Source organism: Barbus barbus, assembly GCF_936440315.1.
Source record: "Barbus barbus genome assembly, chromosome: 4".
NCBI classification, from domain to species: domain Eukaryota; kingdom Metazoa; phylum Chordata; class Actinopteri; order Cypriniformes; family Cyprinidae; genus Barbus; species Barbus barbus.
Genome location: NC_136732.1, coordinates 24,170,883 through 24,196,182, shown reverse-complemented (window position 1 = coordinate 24,196,182; position 25,300 = coordinate 24,170,883). Strand labels below are relative to the sequence as shown.

The 25,300-nt window shown below is 38.0% G+C and overlaps 1 protein-coding gene across 1 annotated transcript in view; it reads right to left on the bottom strand.

Moving 5' to 3' along the window:
- Nucleotides 1-25,300, bottom strand: part of LOC306865035 (rho GTPase-activating protein 44-like) — a gene marked incomplete at both ends in the record, with an annotated part of 75,268 nt that overhangs the window by 37,757 nt on the left and 12,211 nt on the right. The gene's annotated exons all lie outside the window — the stretch shown is intronic.

Below are 25,300 nucleotides of genomic sequence, written 5' to 3'. Positions count from 1 at the left end.
AAAAATTCTATTACAAAAATATGCTTCTGTTGAACTTTCTATTTATCAAAGAACCCAGAAAAATGCATCACTGTTTTCACATAAATATTAAGCATCAAAACTGTTTTCAACACTGGTAAAAAATAATAAATGTTTCTTGAGCATCAAATTATCATATTAAAATGATTTCTGAAGGATCATGTGACACTGAAGACTGGAGTAATGATGCTGAAATTTCAGCTTTGAAGAAATAACAGAAATAAATTACATTTAAAAATAAATTCAAATAGAAAACAGCTCATTTATAATGCAATAATATTTTGCAATATTACTGTCACGAATCCTGGCCATGAACTTCCATTCGCTCCCCACCAGAGGTCCCTCGCTCACTGCATGGACTCTTGCACTACACTACACTACTGGCACTTCACCATTGGACTACAGTTCCCATCATCCATTGCACTGACGACACACACAGCTGATTTCACTGATCACACCAGGTGTGTCTCACTCATACTGGAAAGAGCTGCGGGCTCTTTGATCGCCCCCTGGTGGCTGGCTGCAGTACAGGTCATAAACCCTGCCCTCTCCATGTAAACAAATGCGATTTGAGTCATAACAAAAACATTAATTACACTTCCAATACAATTTTCCAAAATATGATTTTGGTCATTTAAGATGACGCTGATATACTGTATGTTCAATTGTTCGGTTTTGTGGTAAGTTTGATTTTAGCTAGCAATTTGATGCAATAAAAACGGGGCGTGTCGTTATGGTTGATTGGGTCTGCGACGCCACCTACAGTCTATGGATCACACAATCACACACACTTTATAAACCTTGGACTTCCTCTCTGTGATCGCAGAGTATTGTACAGCGTATATCGCTCTCCTAGCGATAGCTACTCTACGGAGCCCACTTAGTTGTCATAGTCTTGCCTTGCCTTGCCTTGCCTTGTGTGTTTTCTAGTGTTTTGATTCTTGCCTGTGTTTCCTGGATTAACCCTTTGCCTTGCCGTTCGGACTCTTGGATTATTGCTCGTACACCTGGATTATCTCTCTGCCTTGCCCTATTGGATATTGTTCGCCGATCATCGACCCATGCTTGCCCTAGGATTACTCTTTGTCTTGCCTGTGTTGTTCCTGTTTGCCATTACCTGAACCTTGCTTGTTTTGTGACCTCGCCTTTGAATAAAGCTTGCAAATGGATCCGCACATCTCACGTCTTGTTCGCCCCGTTACTGTTTTACTATATTTTTGATCAAATAAATGCAGTCTTGGTAAGCATAAAAGACTCAAAAGCATTAAATGGTAGAGTATGAATATATTTTCTTTGTCCAATTGACTCATATTGGAGAAAATAATTAATCATCTGAGCACCTTCGCGTTGCTCAAAACACAAAAATTTCAACAAAACTTAATTTTAGACAGATAGATAATAGACTGAGAATATCATAATAACAACACAACAGTTCCTATATAACTAGCTGACCTGAGAGTCACTACTTTGAGCAATTCAAACTGGTCAGAGGAACTTTTCAAAAATGAGTGGAGGCTCGACTCCGCCTCCTCCAGCTCACATACATTCATGAGCTATGAAAATCAATTAAAAAACAACTTTCACAATCCCCTATGAATGTGCCATATTGAACTCTGGCCATTACATTTTCATAATGAATCACAGCGAGGATGCAGAGCAGGTTCTGTTTCTGTTGAGCCTCAGATAAGCAGCATGACCCATATGGTGCTCACATACATACAGAAGAGCAGGTTGCTATGGTAGCAAATGCCAAATGAGAATGAAAATAGACACCAGCACATCTCCTTCCCATCCACGATGACTATGACTTGTTAAAGTGTAAAAGAGGGTCTTGATGTAGAAAGAGGTGCATTTTAAATCTAAGACAGCAGCGTGCATGTTTTTTTTTTTTTTTAAAGAGACCATTTTAGAGCAATGATGTAATTTTGGTTGGAAAATTGAATCTCTCCTATAATTACATATACAGTACTGTATATGCTTGACTTTCTTGAGAAGCATGACAATAAATACTTAATGACACTAACATCTCATTAAGTAAAACCATTTTGTTACATAAAATTATATATATATATATATACATATTTAATTTTAGCTAGCTGCCAAAGGAACATTTCTCATTTTATTTTAGTTAAATAAAAATAATAAAAACTCTATAACACACACACACACAAAAAAGAAAAACTAATGGAAATGACAAAAACTAAAACTTTAAAATGAAAAAATAAAAATAACCTAATTCAAAGTACAAAAAAACTATAATTAATGTTATATTCTTATGCAATGAATATATATATATATATATATATATATATATACTCACCTAAAGGATTATTAGGAACACCTGTTCAATTTCTCATTAATGCAATTATTTAATCAACCAATCACATGGCAGTTGCTTCAATGCATTTAGGGGTGTGGTCCTGGTCAAGACAATCTCCTGAACTCCAAACTGAATGTCAGAATGGGAAAGAAAGGTGATTTAAGCAATTTTGAGCGTGACATGGTTGTTGGTGCCAGACGGGCCGGTCTGACTATTTCACAATCTGCTCAGTTACTGGGATTTTCACGCACAACCATTTCTAGGCTTTACAAAGAATGGTGTGAAAAGGGAAAAACATCCAGTATGCGGCAGTCCTGTGGGCGAAAATGCCTTGTTGATGCTAGAGGTCAGAGGAGAATGGGCCGACTGATTCAAGCTGATAGAAGAGCAACCTTGACTGAAATAACCACTCGTTACAACCGAGGTATGCAGCAAAGCATTTGTGAAGCCACAACACGCACAACCTTGAGGCGGATGGGCTACAACAGCAGAAGACCCCACCGGGTACCACTCATCTCCACTACAAATAGGAAAAAGAGGCTACAATTTGCACGAGCTCACCAAAATTGGACGGTTGAAGACTGGAAAAATGTTGCCTGGTCTGATGAGTCTCGATTTCTGTTGAGACATTCAGATGGTAGAGTCAGAATTTGGCGTAAACAGAATGAGAACATGGATCCATCATGCCTTGTTACCACTGTGCAGGCTGGTGGTGGTGGTGTAATGGTGTGGGGGATGTTTTCTTGGCACACTTTAGGCCCCTTAGTGCCAATTGGGCATCATTTAAATGCCACAGCCTACCTGAGCATTGTTTCTGACCATGTCCATCCCTTTATGACCACCATGTACCCATCCTCTGATGGCTACTTCCAGCAGGATAATGCACCATGTCACAAAGCTCGAGTCATTTCAAATTGGTTTCTTGAACATGACAATGAGTTCACTGTACTAAAATGGCCCCCACAGTCACCAGATCTCAACCCAATAGAGCATCTTTGGGATGTGGTGGAACGGGAGCATCGTGGCCTGGATGTGCATCCCACAAATCTCCATCAACTGCAAGATGCTATCCTATCAATATGGGCCAACATTTCTAAAGAATGCTTTCAGCACCTTGTTGAATCAATGCCACGTAGAATTAAGGCAGTTCTGAAGGCGAAAGGGGGTCAAACACAGTATTAGTATGGTGTTCCTAATAATCCTTTAGGTGAGTGTATATCCATAACAATACTGTAATTATTTCTTAACGTTTTTAAAACATTTTAACATTTTAAATAGAAAAGTTGTAAATCAGTTGTAAATGTTTTACAAACCTTCAAGGTTACAGGTTCTTTGTGAATATATATATATATATTTATGCACACACGACTGGAAACCATAAAGTTTGTAAAACATTTACAACTGATGAGTAGTTTACACTTTAGATTAGGGGATGCAGAAAGCTTTGTAAATGATTTATAATGTTTATTGAGATAATAGTACAATGTTGACATTTCAATGATCTATAAGTGATTAATAATATATTAACTATTAACTATTAACCATTAAGGATCTGTTTGATTATTTAATGATGCTATTTATAAAGATAACTTATGACAGATTTATAAATTGTTAGCATATTACTTAATCATTTGTGAATGTATAGTTATGTTTTGTAAATGATTAGTTCATCATCATCTAATCACTTGTAAATGATTCAAAACTTATTCTACAAAACATAGATAAAAATATTAACATATCAATTATTAATCATCTATGAATGCATAGTCATGTTTTGTAAATGATTAGTTCATCATTAGCTAATTACTTGTAAATGACTTTTAAATGAATTAACAAAACATACACAAATTGTTAGCATATCACTTATTAATCGCTTATGAATGTTTTGTAAACGATTAGTTAATCATTAACTAATCACTTATAAATTACTTATAACTGGACATTATTATAAAGTGTTACCCCTGAAGGTTAAAAAAGGCCATGCGTGACTTTTTAAATGCTAAAGCCTTGAAATATTCTCTTCACTCCCATTTTGCACATGTTAGCAACAATTAATAATTAAAAGACTATCATCCAAACAACAGTTTTCAATTGAATTTTTGCCCTTACTAAAATCAGTATGCTGGTTTTCCTTCTGTTGGTGACTCATCACTGAGTCTGTCTGTTCACTTTGAAGACGCCATGAAAAAGACTCTATTGACTTACCATAGAAATGTCCCTAGTCTTACTGTGTATGACTAATCAGTGCACACTATTATATAGACAATTGTATATTATATATAGACAAAAAGTGTTTGATTTCATAATCTTTCATGTGCAGATTGTGCATAATCTTTCACGTCTCTGCAGTGCAGTTTCTTCTACTGACGTAACCAAGTCTGTGCAAGAAAAATAATAAATATATAATGTACAGTTCAGACTCTAACGTGATTAGCCATTTAAACTGGCCAACTTTTCTTCACTTTAAAAAAAAAAAGGGGAAGTAGTGGCCTATTGGTTGTAATCCAAAGGTTGTGGGTTCAAGTCTCGGGCCAGCAGGGATTGTAGGTGGGGGGAGTGAATGTCCAGCGCTCTCTCCACCCTCAATACCACGACTGAGGTACCCTTGAGCAAGGCACCGAACCCCCAACTGCTCCCCGGGCGCTGCAGCATAAATGGCTGCCCACTGCTCCGGGTGTGTGTTCACAGTGTGTGTGTGTGTTCACTGCTGTGTGTGTGCACGTTGGATGGGTTAAATGCAGAGCACGAATTCAAAGTAAAGGACACCATACTTGGCCACATGTCACTTTCACTTCAATATGTGAGCAGACATACTACATTAATGAAACAAGATGCTACACCGCATGGCAATCATAAACAGCCTACAGTTAATTAACTTGGTAAATCTCCACATCTAACTATTTATTGAACAGCATTGTTTTTGTTACAAAAGGACTGTAATGCACAGATTCTAAAACAAAATCTGTGTTATGAAATTCTCCCTCTCCTGTTTTTGAGCAGCAGTATCCTCCTGTTTCAGGTCGATTGATAAAAAAAAAAAAAAAACCCAGGCTGCCTACAACAGATGCTTCAAGCTGAACCGCTCCTCTACAGTGCAAATTTCCCAAGGCAAAGACAAAAACAAACAAGCGGCCTGGCAGAGGAGTACAGATGATGCATGTGAATGACTTAGTGCTCAGTGAGACAGGCCTGCTGGGGCCAGGCCAGAGATGAGGCACTGACCGGGGACTTGAGAGCCCAGAGAGTCCCGCACACATCTACTCGGCCCGTCAGGAGACTCACCAAAGCTCTCCTCCAGTCACTCTTCAACATGGGCAGCAGGGCAACTCTCAAAGATGGCAATTAGTTTGCAAACATCTTGAAGAGATGTTTATTTTTAATAAGGTGGTTGCAAGGTTGCACTGCATTTATATTTCCCATTCTTCAGACCTCAGTATTAAACTTCCGAAATTAATTCAGTGCTTAACATATAGATCATTTCGGCCTAAAGTGGGTTGCGCTCTTTGAAAACTTTTGAAGACATTTAACAATTCTAATCTTCCATTAGCTTTACGGAATGTTTTGCATTCATAGGGATTTCGTCAACGCAAACCCTCATTTGGCGTTAAAAAACTGCTGTCAGGATTTAGACACGCAATGGTAATTTAGCACTAAAAAGGCGTGGACATGGTTATTTCTGTGACTCACTTCATTGAATATGCATTTATGAGAGTTTCCCTTTTGATCAGTAAACTTTGATCAGTAAACTTATGGGAGGAGAGTATTTCAATGAATCATGCAACACGATTTACTAAGATTTGCACTAGTCAATTCACTGGTATTTACGGCATTATTTAAAGCCCAAAAAAGCATGTCTCAAAGGTTTAGTTCACCCAAAAATTAAAATTAGCCTGTGTTTTACTCACCCTCAAAGCATCCTAGCTGTATATGACTTTCTTCTTTCAGATGAATCCAATCAGAGTTATATTGAAAATTGTCCTGGCTATTCCAAGCATTATCACACGTTAACAATGCCATAAAATAGTTATGTTTTCTCGTGAGATCAGCTTGGATGAGACTGATATTAAAAGCCTTAGTAAATTCAAATAAAGGTGCTTTACCAAATGGACTTAAAAAGCCCTGCATTCCTATTAAAAACCAAAATTTTCAATACTCTTTTAAGGCATTTAACAATATTCTATTCAAACAAATGTATATTTATCAATGCTATGACAATGGTACTACATCAACGCCTCTCTGTTCTCTGATTTCATCATGGAAAGCTGCATCCGAATTACTCGATTAAACGTGTTATCGATGAAATACTTGACAGATTAATTTGATCAATTACTAAACTAATTATTACTCTAATTGTAGCTCTAACTGTTGCCATTCATCAATTATCCTAGACATATATTTCAAATATTAATTATATATCAAATATCCTTAGCAACAGGTTTATTTGATATAAAAATCTGTGTATTTTAAATCCAGTTTATTTTTAATCAAATAAATGTTTGGCAGATTAATTTAATCAATTACACTAATTGTCGCAGCACTAATTGTTGCCATATATACAGTCATGGCCAAAAATATCGGCACCCTTGGTAAATATGATCAAAGAAGGCAGTGAAAATGAATCTGCATTGTTAATCCTTTTGATCTTTTATATAAAAAAAAAATCCCAAAAATCTAACTAATAAGAATTTAAAATGGGGGGGGGTATCATTATGAACTAAATGTTTTTCTCTAATACACGTTGGCCACAATTAATAATATAATATCCCTTTATTCAATACTATTTGAAATCTCCATTTGCCAGTTAAACAGCTCTAAATGTTCTCCTATAATGCCTGAACACCTGACAAGAGATAAGAGACCATTCCTTCATCCAAAATCACTCCAGATCCTTTAGATTCCCAGCTCCATGTTGGTGCTTCTTCTCTTCAGTTCACCTCACTCATTTTCTACAGGGTTCAGGTCAGAGGACTGGAATGGCCATAGCAGAAGCTTGGTTTTGTGCTCAGTGACCCATTTTTGTGTTTTTGAGGTTTGTGTTTGGATTGTTGTACGGTCGGAAGATCCAAACATGGCCCATTATAAGATTTCTAACAGAGTCAGTCTCGTATTGATTTTTTATCTGTTGGTATTTGATAGAATCCATGATGCCATGTGTCTAAACATGATGTCCAGGACCTCCAACAGAAATATAGACCCACAACATCAAAAATACAGCAGTATATTTCATTATACACATGGGGTACTTATGTTCACCAAACCCACCTTGAGTGTTTGCTGCTAAAAAGCTCATTTTTTTGTTTCATCTGACCATAGAAGCCAGTCACATTTGAAGTTCCAGTCGTGTCTGATTACTGAATATGCTGGAGTTTGTTTTTGGATGAGCAATGAGAATTTTTCTTGAAACCCTCCCAAACAACATGTGGTGATATAGGTGCTGTTTGACAATGTTTTTTTTTTAAGGTTTTCTGACCCCGAGACTCAACTATTTTCTGCAATTCTCCAGCTGTGGTTCTTGGAGAGTCTTTAGTCTTGGAGAGTCAAACTCTCCTTCTCACCGTGCATTAGGACGATATAGACACACGTCCTCTTCCAGGCAGTTTCGTAACATTTTCTGTTGATTGGAACTTCTTAATTATTGCCCTGATGGTAGAAATGGGAATTTTTACTGCTCTAGCTCTTTTCTTAAAGCCACTTCACTAATTTGTGAAGCTCAATTATCTTTTGCTGCACATCAGAAATATATTCTTTGGTTTTTCTCATTGTGATGGATGATTAAGGGAATTTGGGCTTTGTTTTCCCTCCTATTTATATTTCTGTGAAACAGGAAGCCATGGCTGGATAATTTCATGTTCATAATCACCCTGGAGTGCTCAAAATTGTGAATATGAATTGGAATATACTTCAGAGATATTTTACGCATAATAATTTCTAGGGGTGCCAGTAATTGTGTCCAACGTTTATTTGAGAAAAACATTTATTTCATAATGATATTTCCCCCCATTTTAAATCCTTATTATCCAATGAAAGGTTAGATTTTTGTGAATTTTAAATAAAAGATCAAAAGGATTAACAATGCAGATTAATTTTCACAGCCTTCTTTGATCATATTTACCAAGGGTGCTGATATTTTTGGCCATGGCTGTATTATAAAAAAACACCTAAATCCAGCTGATAACAAAGTAGCTCAACTAAATCAAATGAATAAAAATTTGTATTTTTATTCATAAAAAAAGTATTTTTTCATGTTGTTTTCTATCAAAATAAACAACATAATTCTCTAACATTTTCGACATATACAAACAACATAATCTGACAACATGGGCTAACAAAACATAGATAACAAGAGGTGTTAAACTGAAAAAAAAAAAAGATTAATTGAATTTACAAATTTTTTTTAGGTAAGTGGTTGCAATCAATTTATTTTAGCTACATTTAAATAAATTTAGTTGACTAACTTTCAACATATATATATATATATATTAATTAAATGTAGCTAAAATAAATTATTTGTGACCACTTACCTTAAAAAAAAATGTCAGTGTACAAAGAAGGATCAGAGCATACTTTTAAATGTACACCTGCTGTGGTGTTTCTTATTTGTGATTTCTATTTTTGGTCTGTGTAATACTGAAAAAGACACTGTTAAAAAAAAACCTGTTTTAAAAAAAATTATTTATGCATGACATGTGCAGGCAAAAAGGATACAAATTTTAAGACTTGAGAGGTCCTCTAAATGTATCCTATGACCATCTTCCATACACATCCCTCAAATACCTGGAAAACTGAGTGAATGAAATCCCTGCCATTCAGGTCTATTATGAGCACTGTTTCATCCCAGCCAAAGAATTCCAAACTCGGTCTGTGCACACGGCACTTCCTGTATGATCGGGCTGGTGCCTGACACCGAGGGAACTGCAGGAACAACGTGTGTACGGACGGCCCTAATCACAGACCTCAGAACAGTCAAGACAGCAGCCACACAGACTCGCGTCCCTTTCTCCTACCCACTTCCTGTCCTGTCTGCAAAACCTCTTCCTGCAATTGTGACTCGAGCAGAGCCACACCACGGCTGGGCTGATCCGCATAATAGCCATTCTACTACTTTTATTTAAAGACAGAATGAGACTTTATCACTGCAGAGAAGAATAGTGCTGCTATCTGGGCTCTTATCTGATGCCAACAGCCCTGTGGTGGAGGGATTGTTTTTGCCATCTGTTCCTTGGCTCCAATTCTTCCTCCATCTTATTTCAAACACTTCGTCAGGCCTAAAACAGTTGGCACTTTCCAAGAATAGTGTACAAAATAGGGCCTGAAACTCTTAAAAATTAAGAGTTTTTTTTTTTTCAATTGGTCAGTGAAAAGAGGTGCTCAAACTAAATATTATATGAGCTGCTCTTTTCTATTATTTTATATGAGGTTTGCATTTTTTCAACCCTGAATTAAACAGTCTATGTAAAGACACCTGAATGCCATTTCAGAAGTGCCTCTGTGCCATCTTTGCTTTGTGATTTTTTGGAATGCACCAATATGAAAATTTTGGCTGATAACAATAACCGATAACGCTTTATAATTAAAAACCGATAACCGCTATGTTGGCCGATATATTGTGCATTCCTAGTAAATTTGGCATAAGACTAAATGCTGATTTGTACTAGTTATTAATAAACTTATTTTGCCCTTAATTTCAGTGCATCAATGGTGGAAACAATCATAATAAGTTGGTGAGGTTATACATAATATGTTGGTTATAAATAATTTTATGCACACAAGGTGGATAAACTACAACAAGTTAACATATTAGCTGTGTGGATGCACTTTCCTGTGAAAAAAAAAGATGCTAGAATAGTTTGTTTGGCTGCTGTGCTAACTGTACTAGACAAATTACCTACATTTAATTACCAAAATGTATTTTTGGTTTCAGTTTTTGACTAAATGAAAACTTGAATTATGACTTCTGTTTCTAAAAAATATAGTTTAGGTGCATCTCTAACGTTAAGGTGACTTTAATGATAAATAACAGTTCATCAAATATATTTAATAATAGCTCTAACAACAAGAATAATGTTCAAATGCTGGATTGATTAAAGCTTCAAAAGGAAGAAATGTAGACAGTGCTCTGTATTTGTGGAAAGCGCTAGTTTTTCCTGAAGCTTTAGGCATCCTTTTAAAGAGCAGCAAAAGGATAATATAGTAATAATGCACTTAGGGAAGATAGAAAGGTTACATTTGTGTGTTTATGACTGAATATTACATCCAAGCAGTCTTTAAAAGTCTCATATAGTGGGATATGAGGACAGTTATCTGGGGCATCACACACAGAAGTGGACCGCTTCTTTCTTAAGGATGTTCTACATGCAGCCTGAGAATATAATATGGAGAGATTGTGAGCAAAAAAGAAGTAATTTTATTTGCCTGGCAAAGGACCAAAATACCAAATATGGAAATTTACCCTTTGCAAAGACCTGTCCCCCTTAGTACTGTTGCTACGCTCTCAAACTCCACATCATTTTCTCACGCAGAGACAAATATATTGCGGAGCAAAGAGAAAACTGACAACACACCAACAGACAAGACAGAGCAGGTTACTTCTGATATGAAACAATCAAATTTAGTAATTTTTTTAAGAAATTATACTGTTTTGTAGCTCTTTAATGTGTTTTGTGACATGTCACTGTAGCGCTTCAGTTCAAGTGGCACATTAAGTGATCATTTTTTCTCTTTACTAGTTAGGCCTATAGAGTAAAAAAACATGAATGAACATCAGAAGGTATCTTGTTTCAACCGCGTAAAGACGTCAATATTCAATATTCAATACACCAATGTAAATCTATTCTTGCATTACTCTCTTGTCTCTTGTTTGTCGGACGAAATAGCAGATTCGGTGTTGATTAGTCAGATCACCTGTAAATCAAAACTCCCAGTGAAGGGTCAATTAACAGGTGTGTACACAGTGCTACAAACACAAGCAAACAAACAAACAAAAATCTCTGTTTTCTAGTATTCTTACCGTTATACATCCCAATATATCCTCCGCATATCTACACACAACATGATACAGACATAGAGAAGAGCAGCTGTGGGTCTGTAATGTGTGTAAACAGCCCTTGGCAGTGAGGCAGAGTAAGAGTGTCTACAAACTATAGAAAGCTATGCTGGAGCCTCTGATGGAGAGAAATCACAACATTAAAATCACCTATTATATTGTATGTCCCTCTCATGTTGCCAAAACAACTGTCAAGGCATGGACTACACAATTTTGCAGTATGTTGGCAGAATTTTACCATGTTTGCCATGAAGGGGTGAACGTGGTCTGCAACCATGTTTATGTAGGTGGTACATGTCAAAATAACATCCACACGAATGCCAGGATTCAAGGTTTTCCAGCACAACATTCTTCAGAGCATAACACTGCCTCCACCGGCCTAACTTCTTCCAATAGTGCATCCTGCTACCATCTCTTCCTCATGAAAACAATGCACACCCACCGGGCCATTCACCTGATCTAAAAGAAAACGTGATTCATCAGACCTGGCAATTTTCTTCCATTGCTCTGTGGTCCAGTTCTGATACTCACATGCCTATTGTAGGCACTTTTGGCAGTAGACAGGGGTCATCATGGGCACTCTGGCTGCTTTACACAAGCCATTCGCAGCTAAATGTGTGTTTTGACACCTTTATATCATGGCCAGCGTTAAGTTTTTCAGCAATTTGAGCTACAGTAGTTATTTCTGTGTGATTGAACCAGATGGGCTAGCCTTCACTTCCCACACGCATCAATGAGCCTTGGTTGTCCTTCCTTGCACCATTTTTGGTAGGTACTAACCAATGCATACCAGGACACCCCACAAGACTTGCCGTTTTGAAGATGCTATGATCCAGTCATCTAGCCAACACTATTTGGCCCTCGCCAGAGTCCCTCAGATCTTTCCAGTTAATAATTTTCCTGTTTCCAACATGTGAAATTCAAGAACTGACTTTTCACATACTGCAAATTATATCCCAGTCCTTGACAGGTGCTATTATAATGATATAATCAATGTTATTGACTGCACCTGTCAGTGGATTTGATCATATGGCTGATCAGTGTATATACAGTATATATTATTCTGAATCATGAACATGCATTTAGAAGTATAGGGTAAGTTTTCATTCATATTTTCAATTTTGAATTTGAATTTTCTCATGCTTTTGGTTATATGACAAACACTTGCATTCTTCCTCTGCATCTGGAAACCAATGGTGTGTAGACACTCTAAGGTTGCAAGAGACTGATACCCGGAGGAGTCCAGCAGGCAGACATATCCATCCAAGTGAAGCCATTCTACACACTGGGTGGCTACACTTGTCTACCGACTCTGCTTCAAAGAGCCATTTGAGCCCGACAGGTAGTCATTCCCCTGCTGCCATGTCTCGGACAGAAGATGAGCCCAAGAGAGCCAGCAAGATGACAGGAGCATATGTTTAAGCGGACACTTGAGTGTCTCCCACAGCCTGTAACACAGGAGGCCAGAGGGGACTGTTACCAGAAACAAGATCAAAGCTGGGGGTCTGTATCAGCATGGATCTTTACAGAGACAGACTTTACACTGTTTATTTTCAGAGGGAGGAGTTTCCTCCTGGGATATCTGACATGCATTTGGTCTGCCTATCACGTCAAGAGCCAAAAGCCAATTGCATTCTGGACAGGACAGGATATAAACCCAATCACTGAGGTCTTATTAGCCTTACAGGATGTGGAAGGAAGGATGTAGTTTGTATGTGTGACTTGTATACTCTGTATGACGTGGCCTACACATCAAATTCATTAGAAGTTGTTAAATAGAGGGGCCTGTGCTCATAGTCGTGTGGGTAGTGTCACGTAAAAGCAGTTGGAGATGGCCATCTGTCACCATCTCTCTGTACATTAATTACAGAATTGAGATGCCTGAACCAGAAGCCTTAAAGGGACAGTTCACACAAAAAGGAAAATTATATAATTTACTCATCCGTGTTATTTCAAATAGTGTTGTCAGAAGTACCGTCTTCGGTACCAGTGCTTCTGTGTAAACGCTTGGTGAAGAGCGTGAAGCGGCGATCATAGTAGCCAATCACCGTCATATCTGTTGAGCGCGTGAATACATTGGCCAATCAGCAGTGTTTAAGAATCGGCTCAACAGTGCTCAAATGTTAGCGGAAAATGGATATTTTTCAAATTTCGGTACCAGTCGGTACTTTTAACAACACTAATTTCAAACATATGATATGAAACATATGACTGATATTATAATTGTTTTGTGGAATACGTGAAAGAAAAGGAAATTTGTGCAAAAATAATTCATGCTGCTTTTTGGAGTTTCAAGTGTGTGGTTAAAATGTCTGTTTGTTCTCCATGGCAAAATAACAGAAAATGGACATTATAAGTTTGGGGTTAGTTAGAGTTTTTATTTATTTTATTTTATTTTTAAATAAATCAATACTCAACCAGGACACATTAAATTGATTAAAAAAAAAGTGACAGTAAAGACATTTATAATGTTAAAAAAAATATTTATATTTCAAATAAATTGACATCTTTTGAACTATTCATCAAAGAATCTTGAAAAATGTATCGCGGTTTCCACAAAAATATTAAGAAGATAAACTGTTTTAAAATTGAAAGTAAAAACAAATGTTTCTTGAGCAGCAAATCACCATATTAGAATGATTTCTGAACGACCACTGAAGACTGGAATAATGATGCTGGAAATTCAGCTTTGAGCACAGCAATAAATTACATTTTAAAATATATTCAAATAGAAAACAGTTATTTTAATTTGTAATGATATTTTAACTGTTTTTGATTATATACATGCAGCATACACTGTAATTATTAGAAATAGCTAAAAATTCTAGCTAACCTGAATAATTTTAAATGCTTCATATGTTTGCTTTAGTGGTGGGTAATTTGATTCCCCTGAGAGACTAGTTTCAATCATTTCACTTAAAAAGCTTCATTCAGATTCATTCACTGATTTATTCAGTGGCTGAAGGAAGGTTACATCAGCACACCTGAGGCAGGGTGTTTCCTCAGAGAAGGCAAAAGAAGGCCGTGATTCCTCAAAATGAGAAAGTATGTATAAGAACATTAAAATATGAGCAATATAACGAAATTCAAAAATAAATGGTGTGTAATGCACTGATTTTTCTAATACTGATTAACTGTGACACCAGCAAATCTATTTTCACCAAGCTCCTAAAGCATGCTGTTTTGGGGAAACGACAGGATACATTTAAAAAGTCTACATATAAAAATAGGCATTGCCTCCACATTGCTGTGATTGGCTCATTACCCTGTCAACATGATAATGCCCACCTCTCATGTTCACAAACGGTCTGTAAACCAACCTTATTGATTTAAACTGATGAACATGGACAGACTAATTAAATACAAAGTAAATATTTAAATCATAACCCCTTGGCTAAAGTAAAGATACACCTCAGTGTCTACGACCTTACAGAGAATTAACTGACTGAAAGTGAGTATTAGTAATAACAGTCAAACAAAACCACCAAAGAATTTACAAGATTCAAATCAATCCCTTCAAAAGAGTGAATTTGTTCACTTCTTAAAATATTTGCTAAAAAAAAAAAAAACCTGATTTTAACCAAAACAACTAGTTTGCTGAAATATTGGGGGGCAACAGCACTTTTCTTCACACTCTGTATCATAAATCAAATCATGAGCAGATACAACTGAATACTTTTCTACACTACATTATATTCTATGTTCCCATTATGTTAGGTTTCTTGCACCACCAGCCTCTCTCTGAACCTTTGAAATAAATCACGTTTTGGCTCATGTACCTTAAAAGGGTTACTCCACCCCAAATGAAAATTGTGTCATTAATCACTTACCCCCATGTCGTTCCAAACCCGTAAAGCTTTGTTCATCTTCGGAACACAATTTAAGATATTTGTAAGTGATTAATGACAAAATTTTTATTTTGGGGTGGAGTAACCCTTATAGACTTCTATGTAAATGACCTCTATTGTGATTGGCTATGGCTAATCTCTGCTTACTGACATCGTTCACTCTGTTGTTCATCAAGCCAGGCCAAGTTCTAAATACTGAATAGGCACTGATATGTGAACGTGGGCGGTCATACTTTATGTTCACATGCTCATGGTTGTCAAGGCAATACTATCCCGTTTTGTTTTATTTTTGGTGGCTATTTTCCATAAAAGATGTGTGTGGAGTGGGAAAGAAGCTTTGCATTTTGAATGTCAGCGTATTTCTACATAGTATATCAAACTCATACAGTATATTTCAAAAGAGCAAAGAAAATCCTATTTTCCATGATATGTCCCCTTTAACAAGCTCCTGCCCTATCCCCAGGAGTGCTTTTAAGACTTCAGCCTTAAGACGGTTCAGCTTCATAACTGAATATGAGATGATGTGGCTAAGAGGAATATTTCTTGCTAGAGGTCACACTTGCAGTTTGTCTGTATTCAACCAGGCTGACATTTTACCTTCCAGCACAGTGTGGTTATGAAGCTGATATTTATTGGAATTAATGGTTCAACGAAGAACCTCTAACATCTGTGGAAACTTTCCATTGCAAAAAAGGTTCTTTAAAGTGGAAAAAGGGTCTTTAAGTCAAGTCAAGTCAAGTCAAGTTAATATTATTTGTATAGCGCTTTTAACAATGCAAATTGTGTCAAAGCAGCTTTACATCGGCTTGATATATAGCTAGGTTGCTTTATATCAGCTTTACAGTATTTAGACAGGGAAATAGTTAGTCGAAATAGTGTCATTCTCCTCTGGCCAGACAAAATCAGCAGTTTAAATCAAGGCTAAAGCAGAGTCAGATTGTGCAAAGGACTCATCTGGTTCCTGTGGTCTTGTCCCGATGGCCGTCTTGGAGACAGGGTCTTCACTGGGGATCAGTCTCTGGGGCTCATCTAGGTGTCCTGGCTGTAGAGGTCATCTCTAGGTGCTGATCCACCATCTGATCTGGATACAGTCTGGATCTGGGTGGCTACGGTGACCTCGGAATAAGAAAGAAACAGACTAATATTAGCGTAGATGCCATTCTTCTAACGATGTAACAAGTACATCAGGTGTTTTGGGAAGTGTTTCCGGTTCCGGTTGACCAAAATAATGCATCCTAACAATTTTTTAACAGATTTGAATTATAGAAATGCGATAGTGTATTATGTGTAAACCAGGTTAAAGAGATGGGTCTTTAATCTAGATTTAAACTGACAGAGTGTGTCTGCTTCCCGAACAGTGTTAGATAGATTGTTCCAGAGTTTGGGCGCTAAATAGGAAAACGATCTCCTGCCCGCAGTTGATTTTGATATTCTAGGTATTATCAAATGGCCAGAGTTTTGAGATTGCAGCGGACGTGAAGGACTATAATGCAATAAGAGTTCACTCAAATACTGAGGTGCGAAACCATTCAGGGCCTTATAGGTAATTAGCACAATCTTAAAATGTATACAATGTTTAATAGAGAGCCAGTGCAGTGTTGACAGAACCGGGCTAATGTGGTCATACTTCCTAGTTCTAGTAAGAACTCTAGCAGCTGCATTTTGAACCAGCTGGAGTTTGATTATTAAATGTGCAGAGCAACCACCCAATAAAGCATTACAATAATCTAGCCTCGAGGTCATGAACGCATAAATGAATGTTTCTGCATTTGACATTGAGAGCATAGGTCGTAATTTAGATATAGTTTTAAGATGGAAAAAGGCAGTTTTACAAATGCTAGAAACATGTTTTTCGAAGGAAAGATTGCTATCAAAAAGTATGCCTAGGTTCCTAACTTTAGATTATTAAAATTGTTTCTTTTGAGAACTGTTCACTGAAAGATTCTTTGAGGAACCCAAAAATGGTTCCTTTGTGCCATCGCTGCGAAATACCCCCTTTATTTTTAAGTGTGTAAGAAAAATGGTGCAGTTGAACTGGCAGTTCAAATTCTTCCTCCTCCTCCTCACTCTCCACCTAAGATGAGTATATCTGATCTAGAGAGAGTAATACATTCCCATCCCATTGTGCCGCCCACTCTCCCTCTCACACAAGAGATGCTACATTTTAATAACTGGGAAATGGAGAGAAAGATTGTGAGAGAAAGAGGAGCAGGAGGAGGCCTGGAGCGTTGGCGGTGAACTGAATTTTCATGCAAGACCAGCTTTTAGAGGATCTTTATGAAGTATATTTATGAAAATTTCTACACAAATGCAGCAAGAGACATAAATGCGATCTTAAGGTGAAGATAAGACTGAAGGATGGGGAATGACACAAGACGAGTAAAACAGAGAAACCCACTTACTAGAGCTGTGTGATGAACTAGGTCACCACTCTGTTAAATATGCAAGAATAACTGCAAGGAACACACACACACAAATTCAAGGAGTGTAAAATCTGATTTATAAAAATAGCATTGAAACTTCCTGCCCTGCATCACAGCACATATGCCCAGGTGTCTGACCTAAAGGTAAAACACTGTCACGGTGCACACAGCAAGGGAGGAACGAGGATGTAAACTCAAATAACAGTCTTTAATGACCCCAAACAAGGCAGGGCAAGACAAGGCAAGGTAGACACAGACAGGAACACCAGGGAATAACGAGTAGACCAGATGGAATCAAACTGAACAGACAGGACTATAAATATACAGGATAATCATATAATTAGACAAGCACAGCTGGACAAGAATGAACTAATAATCACACTAAACAAGGACAGGGAACAAACCAATTATGGAAACATGAGGCGGGAACACATGACACACACAAGACACAGGACTGACATAACTCCCCCCTCTCGGAAGGCACGTCCTGCACCGTAACAGTTCCACCGGGGAGGGGGGGGGGGGCGCTCTGGAGCAGAACAGACAGATCGGAGGCCATGGCGGAACTGGGAGCTCAGGGGGCCATGGCGGTGCAGGGAGCTCCGGAACCCATGGCAGAGCAAGGTGCTCAAGAGGCCATGGCGGTGCAGGGAGCTCAGGGGGCCATGGCGGTGCAGGGAGCTCAGGAGGCCATGGCAGGTGGTCCTTGTGGCCGTGGCCTCGTTCCACTTGGCTCGGCCACTACAGCCGGAACCCTTCTGCCCCCCCCAAAAAAATCCATGGGGCAGCTACAGGGTATAAGGAGCCCTCCGGGGCTAGACAAACATGAACAGGGCTGCCCACAAGAAGCCCTTCTTGGGCTAAACTCGGAAGCTGAGGCTTCTTCTGGACATGACAAGGAGTCAGGGGCCCTCACAAGGTCTCTCAGCAACCGCCTCCACTTCAGCAACAGAGTCTCCTGGACAAGCGGCAGACTTGAGGGACTTGCGGCAATCCTGCCGAACTCCCACGCCGACTTCGATGCCGCGGGACAGAGAGAACAACGGGAACAAATAAAAACTTTTCAAAAAACGAACAAAACAAGGTGAAGGGGCGCCGCTTACAGTTACGGTCTGGTCTTGTGTCACGGTGCACACAACAAGGGAGGAACAAGGAACACGGACTGACAAATGTCAAATGAAGCACACATTTTTTTTGTTGCTCTTTAACGGCTCAAGATATGTAATGGAGTTCTTAGTTATGTTGAAGCAGCACCATCATTTTAGATGTTTCTCTTAAAGCTCTTTAGGACAAAATAAATAAATAAACACAAATAACAATATTATAGAGATGCAGAGCTATAAAATGAATGTAAACTGTATAATTCAGATCATTTAAATTTAGAATAATCTGATTTGAGTTCATTTCGAAATCATACTGTATTTGGGCAAATTTGAGCACCATTTAAGAAGTTATGAGATCTCTTCAGACACTGCAAATAAAACAAACATGAATTCCATTCACCATTGACTTTGACTTCCATGGTATAGAAAAAAAAATACTATGGAAGTCAATGGGTACCATCAACTGTTTACCAACTTTCTTCAAAATATGTTCTTTTGTGGAACTTGAGGGTGTGTAAATGATGAAAGAATTTTATTTTTGGGTGAACTATCCCTTTCAAGGGCATCTATTATGCAAAATTCACTTTTACCTGTTGTTTGAACATAAATGTGTGTTGGCGGTATGTGTACACAACCAAACTATAATGATAGAGATCCACCTGCTCCTTTTTTTAATCCTCATAAATCATAAGAAGCGTCTCAGAACAAGCCGTCTGCAGAATCCGTAAAATGTGACGACTGTTGACAGACACTGCCGTATTTGCAGATACTCCGCCCCGAGTGAGTCATGCACACACAATCCGCCATGTTTATCTTCAAGTTAATGCATTTAAAAACAGCATTCAAGAACTATCTTCTTATTAGAGCTACAGAAATTATTCATTCAAGAGCAGTGAGTGATTTTCTGTTTTAATTTTATTTTTTGGGTTATATTAGCAGCATAGACAGCAGTAGGTACTGTATATTACGCTACTGTCACTTACACAAATCTAATATCAACATATGATTTATTTCCCAGCTGTTTACCTTCAAAGACATAACCAACTGTGTTTTTGTAACTTTTGTGTGCTTTTAACAAAAACTTGTGTATTTGACCGTTTAAGCGCAACAAGACATCAAGATAGTTTAGTACTCACATATCGTGTGACAGCCGCTTTCTGTGCATGTGCTTCTGATGTGTGCGCTCAGAAAACCTTATATTAGAATTTTTAACTAATAAGGCTTTAAAACACATGATTTCAGCACGATAGACATGATAATCAAAACCAAACAGTTGTTTTTGTTTAGCAGAGTATCTGAAGTATGAGCTGTAAAGGCACAGCTTTAATCTGGAAAAGGGGCGGGGAGCAGCAGCTCATTTGCATTTAAAGAGACATGCCCAATACAGCATATTTGTGGTTCCGCTCATAGGCATTTTCAAAATTATACAATAAATTATCTGTGGGGTTTTTTTGAGCTGAAACTTCACAGACACATCCTGGGGACACCTGAGACTTATATTACATATTGTAAAAAGGGGCATAATAGGTGCTCTTTAAGCAGATGGATTGATCAAAGAACATCACCAGAGAGAAGTATGTCACTCCCCTGGAAGATCCAGTTATGACATGTTGATTAAACATTATAAAGTAATTTTTTTTAAAAGATTATACCTATGCATGTATGAATGTTCACTATAAGATCAATAACATGTATTTACTAATATATTTGAATTTTCATGCCAACTTTAAAGTGCAAGAAAACAATTGAGGCATTAAAATATCTACTAAGTGACTTTTCTTTCCTACGGGTAACACAGTTCTAAAAGTTGATTATAAGGCTATGCTGCACATTACACAAATTAAGTGCCCTAACAAATAATATGCAGCCATTTAATTTCAGCATATGTAGGGTGCATTTGGACCTTGGATGCTTGAAGTACGGGGCTCTGCTTTGTCTTTTCACCTTCCTGAAATAACAGGATGTAATTACCAATATCAAGTAGGCAGCATGCTGTAAATGAGTAGGCTTTAAAAACCAAGATGCATGGTTACTAGGCAACCAAATGTGAGATTCCTATATCATTAACAGCCGAGACAAAGTTCTGAAAAAAATGGACAGTGACAGTGAGATGAATACAGATCTGGAGGGGGAATCTGGCCTGAGGAACAAACTAAATGGAGCTTTAATTCAAGAAAGATTAACCAGATCCATAGCATTTAACAAGCCAGGAGGAAACAGACTAATTTTGCTGAATTATACAGTAGATACGGTAAACCTTTATTTCAGGTAAAATTAAACAAGAACTTTTGATCATTTTGGTCAGATTTAAGACATCTTGATATCTTTTCTGACATCCCAAAGAAGACATTAAATCTGTGGTGTCTCTAATATCATTTTAAAACAAACACCAATTATTTTTAGATATTGAAGTTATTTGAAAATTATTTATATATATTTGGAGGGGGGGGGGGGGGGGGGGGGGGTAGGTTCATTTACGAAAAAAAAAAAAAACTTAAATTATCAAAAGCAACTTTTAATTGTTTAGTTTTAGCTAGCTATAACAACACTGACCCCAATATCTTGGATATTAATCAAGCGTCAAACATAACAAAAGTAGTTGAAAAGTGGCCTGCATCAACTCATTTTAATTACATTTGGGACTATGACAGAGATGGTTTATGTCACGAACTCAGCCTCTGTGGCTCCCTCCGATCACCACCAGAGGGAACCCTCACCTGAGTATTAACTCTGTCATTCGGACTTCATTTCCCATCACACCCCGTACCTGAGACTGATTACCTGCACAGGTGCTCCCCATTGACTGGTCTATTTAATCTGCTCCACCCTTGCTCTCATTGTGAAGTCTTGTTCTTACCATGCAGACATTTCTGAGCGTTTATCCTGTGTTTGACTTCCTGTTGCCGACCTGGACTGTTTACCCGTTTATGAACGAACTTTGCCTGCCTAATCTGACTCTGCCTGCCTTGCTGATCTGTTTTGTTATCTGTCTGCCGCCTGCCCAGACCTCTAGCCCGAACTCTGTTTATGATTCTGCCCTGCCTACGTGGTACCTGACGCCTGTGATTGACTTATGCTTGTATGACCATTCTTGTGTGATAATAAAGCTGCACATGGATCTTAAAGACACTGCCTCCGTGTTACAGAAGACTTCGCCAGAAATCGATCCAGCAGCGTTTTACCATTTCAACACTGAGGTAATTGCTCAAGCTACGATCTTAACCACGCATCAGCAACAACTTAATCACCTTACCCTGTTGACCGAAGAAATGTTACAGGCATTGCGGGATCTTCATCACCAAACACCTCCCTCAAGCTCACCTCTCCAAGAGATAAGTTTGATGGCTCACCCACGAAGTGTAAGGGCTTCCTATTGCAATGCTCGGTGTTTGTTAGTCAACAACCCATGCTATATCCCACCGATGATAGCCGCATCGCATTTGTTTGCTCGCTGCTCACAGGCAGAGCACTGGAGTGGGCCACTGCTGTATGGAGTGATGATCATCCTGTCTTTCCTACTTTCACTGCCTTTATCCAGTGGTTTAAGGAGGTGTTTGAACATCCCGCTGGTGGGAAGGAGGCGGGTGAGCAACTGATTTTGCTAAAGCAGGGAGGAAGTTCGGCGGCGGATTATGCCCTCTCCTTTCGAACACTCGCAGCTCAAACAGGATGGCCAGACGATCCGTTGAAACTTCACTTTCGCAAGGTTCTGAGTACGGAACTACAGTCTGAGTTAGCATGTCGGGATGATGGCAAAACCTTGGATCAGTTCATTGACCTGGCCATTCGAATTGTCAACCTCGTTTCTCCTCGGTCCCAGGCGGCACTCCAGTTCCATTCTCTAACTCTGAACCCATGCAGATCGGATTCACTCACCTCAAAAATTCCTTAGAATTAGACACAATAAATAATAATAATAATAATAGTAATAATAATAGAAGTAGACACAAATGAGACATGAGAAATATTTGAGAAAAAAAGTCAAAACTGAGAATGTGGTGGAAGAAACATAGAATATCTCTTTATTGTCTTGCTGCAATCGCTATCAAGACTCCATTATAAGAATATTCTATTGCTCTGTGGTTGCTCTTTCTAAGCTCATGAGACTTAGTTGTGATTCTCATATGTCTCCTTTTAGTCTGAACAGTGTTTCAGATGTTCCTCCCAAAAATCCTTAGGAGAAATAAAAGTAGACACAACTGAGACATGAGAAAGTTCTGAAAGTAAGGAATTCAAAATGACAATGGGAGAAAAACGTGTGAGAAATATGGGAGATCTCGTTATTGTCTTGCTGTAATCTCTTGCAAGACTCCATTATAAAAATGTTTTACTGCTCAGAGGTTGCTTTTTTTTTTTTTTTGATTGCAATGGGGCTTTTCAACTTTAATGGTCAGGACCATAGGAGTAGAGAGAGGAAAGTATTGGACAGGTGAGAACTGAACAGGAGCAGAAGAGTACCTTTAGCTGGAATTCAAACCCACGCTGTCTGAGGTGCAGTTGTGCCTTCATGTCGATGTGCTACCCACAAGGCTCTGACAGAGTTACTCTACGCTCAGTATACTAAGGGGTGATTCACTCATGTCTCATTGAGATATCAGCTTTGTCTTAAGATGTCTTCAGTTTTATTTTAGGAGAAACGTTAAACTTTTACTAATACTGTAAATACTAAATCTATCATTTAAATAGCCAGTGTTTTTTTAGCATTACAATTTTGTCTTGTGCAGCCTGTTTTTGCATTTATGTAAATATAGGTTATGGGTTCCTCTTTTAAATCATTGTGCAATAAACACTGTCTACATAAATCAACAATGCGTGTACTGTCTTTGATTGAAATGGTGTGGATACATGATATTGAATCTTACTAAATGGAAGAAAAATTAAATAAAAAGAGGTCTCTTTAACATTTCAAATATTTATCCTAGACATAAATAAGGTTACTTTAAGATTGAATGGAAACTTTTGCTCGAGTCTCCTGCTTCTCAAACTTGTCTCCTGAGACAAAAAACTCTTACACTCTTAACACAATGGTCTCCTTTAAAGCTTTAGAAGAGATCTCAACAACTTTACACACTTTGCTCAGATTTTTTCTCCTAATCTAAAGACTCTGGTAGTCTCATATTTGTCTCCTCCAATGTTTTAAACAAGATCTCAACAACATCACAGACTGTGCTCAGATTTTTCTCTTTAGAGAGATGCTGGATCTCTCACGTGTTTCCTCTAAATTTCAGAAGTGATCTCAATAATTTTACAAAGTGCATTTCAAGTACTTGACTTGGTGCACACATTGTAATGTTGTTGAGATCTCTTCTAAAACTTCACAGGAGACAAATATGAGATCCCCAAACTATTTATCTAAAGAGAAAAATCTAAGCACAGTGTGTGATTTTGTTGAAATCTTGGCTGAAACTTTGGAGAAGACAAATGTGAGACCACCAGAGTCATTAGTTTAGGAGAAAAATCTGAGCACAGTGTGTGATGTTGTTGAGATCTCTTCTAAAGCTTTAAAAGAGACAAATGTGAGAGATCCAGTGTCTCTAGCTAAAGAGAAAAATATGAGCACAGTGAGGGGATCTCTTCTAAAACTTTAAAGACAAATATGAGACCACCAGAGTCTTCAAGCAAGGAGAAATATCTGAGCACAGTGTGTGATTGTTGAGATCTAGTTTAAACATTGGAGGAGACAAATATGAGACAACCACAGTCTTTAGCGAAGGATAAATATCTGAGCATAGTGTGTGATGTTGTTGAGATCTATTCTAAAGCTTTAAAAGAGACATGTGAGAGATCCAGTGTCTGTAGCTAATAAGAAAAATCTGAGCACAGTGTGTGATAATGTTGAAATCTCTTCTAAAACTTTAAAGGAGACAAATATGAGACAACCAGAGTCTTTAGACTAAGAGAAATGTCAGAGCACAATGTGTGATGTTGCTGAGATCTTTTCTAAAGCTTTAAAGGAGACCATTGTGAGAGTGTTAAAGTTTTGTCTCAGGAGACAAGTTTGAGAAGCAGGAGATTCAAGCAAAAATCTCCATTCAATTTTAAAGTTACCTCATTTCTGTCTAGGAGATGTTTAGTAATTGGAGATGTTAAAGAGATCTCACTTTTGATTTTTCTTTCCTATAGGAAAGCCTTGTTATGTCTCAAGTGTGATCTCACCTCTGCTGTTTCTGACCAGCTCATCACAGCTAGAAACAATGAATCATATGCTCAAAGTTGATGCACAAAGTTGAACAAAGTTATTGCGCATGGCCATGAAAACAAGAGAAGTGCTGCTTATTGTCCAGACAAAAGTTTCAGGTGACTCTGATGTGGCACTTCATTACACAGAATTACACAAAACCAAAGCAACTTTGGATAAAAGCAACACCGCATTCAAATCAGTTCTCTGGGAATCAAACCTATTTACTTGCCATTGTTAGTCTCATGCTTTACTCTGTATCTTTACAATATGGAGGTGGCACTGATGCACCTTAAGCTGGCAAACCAAAGTCGGTTTAACACTCCAGATCAAATTGGATGCGTCCAACATCCTGTTAGAGCTGCCA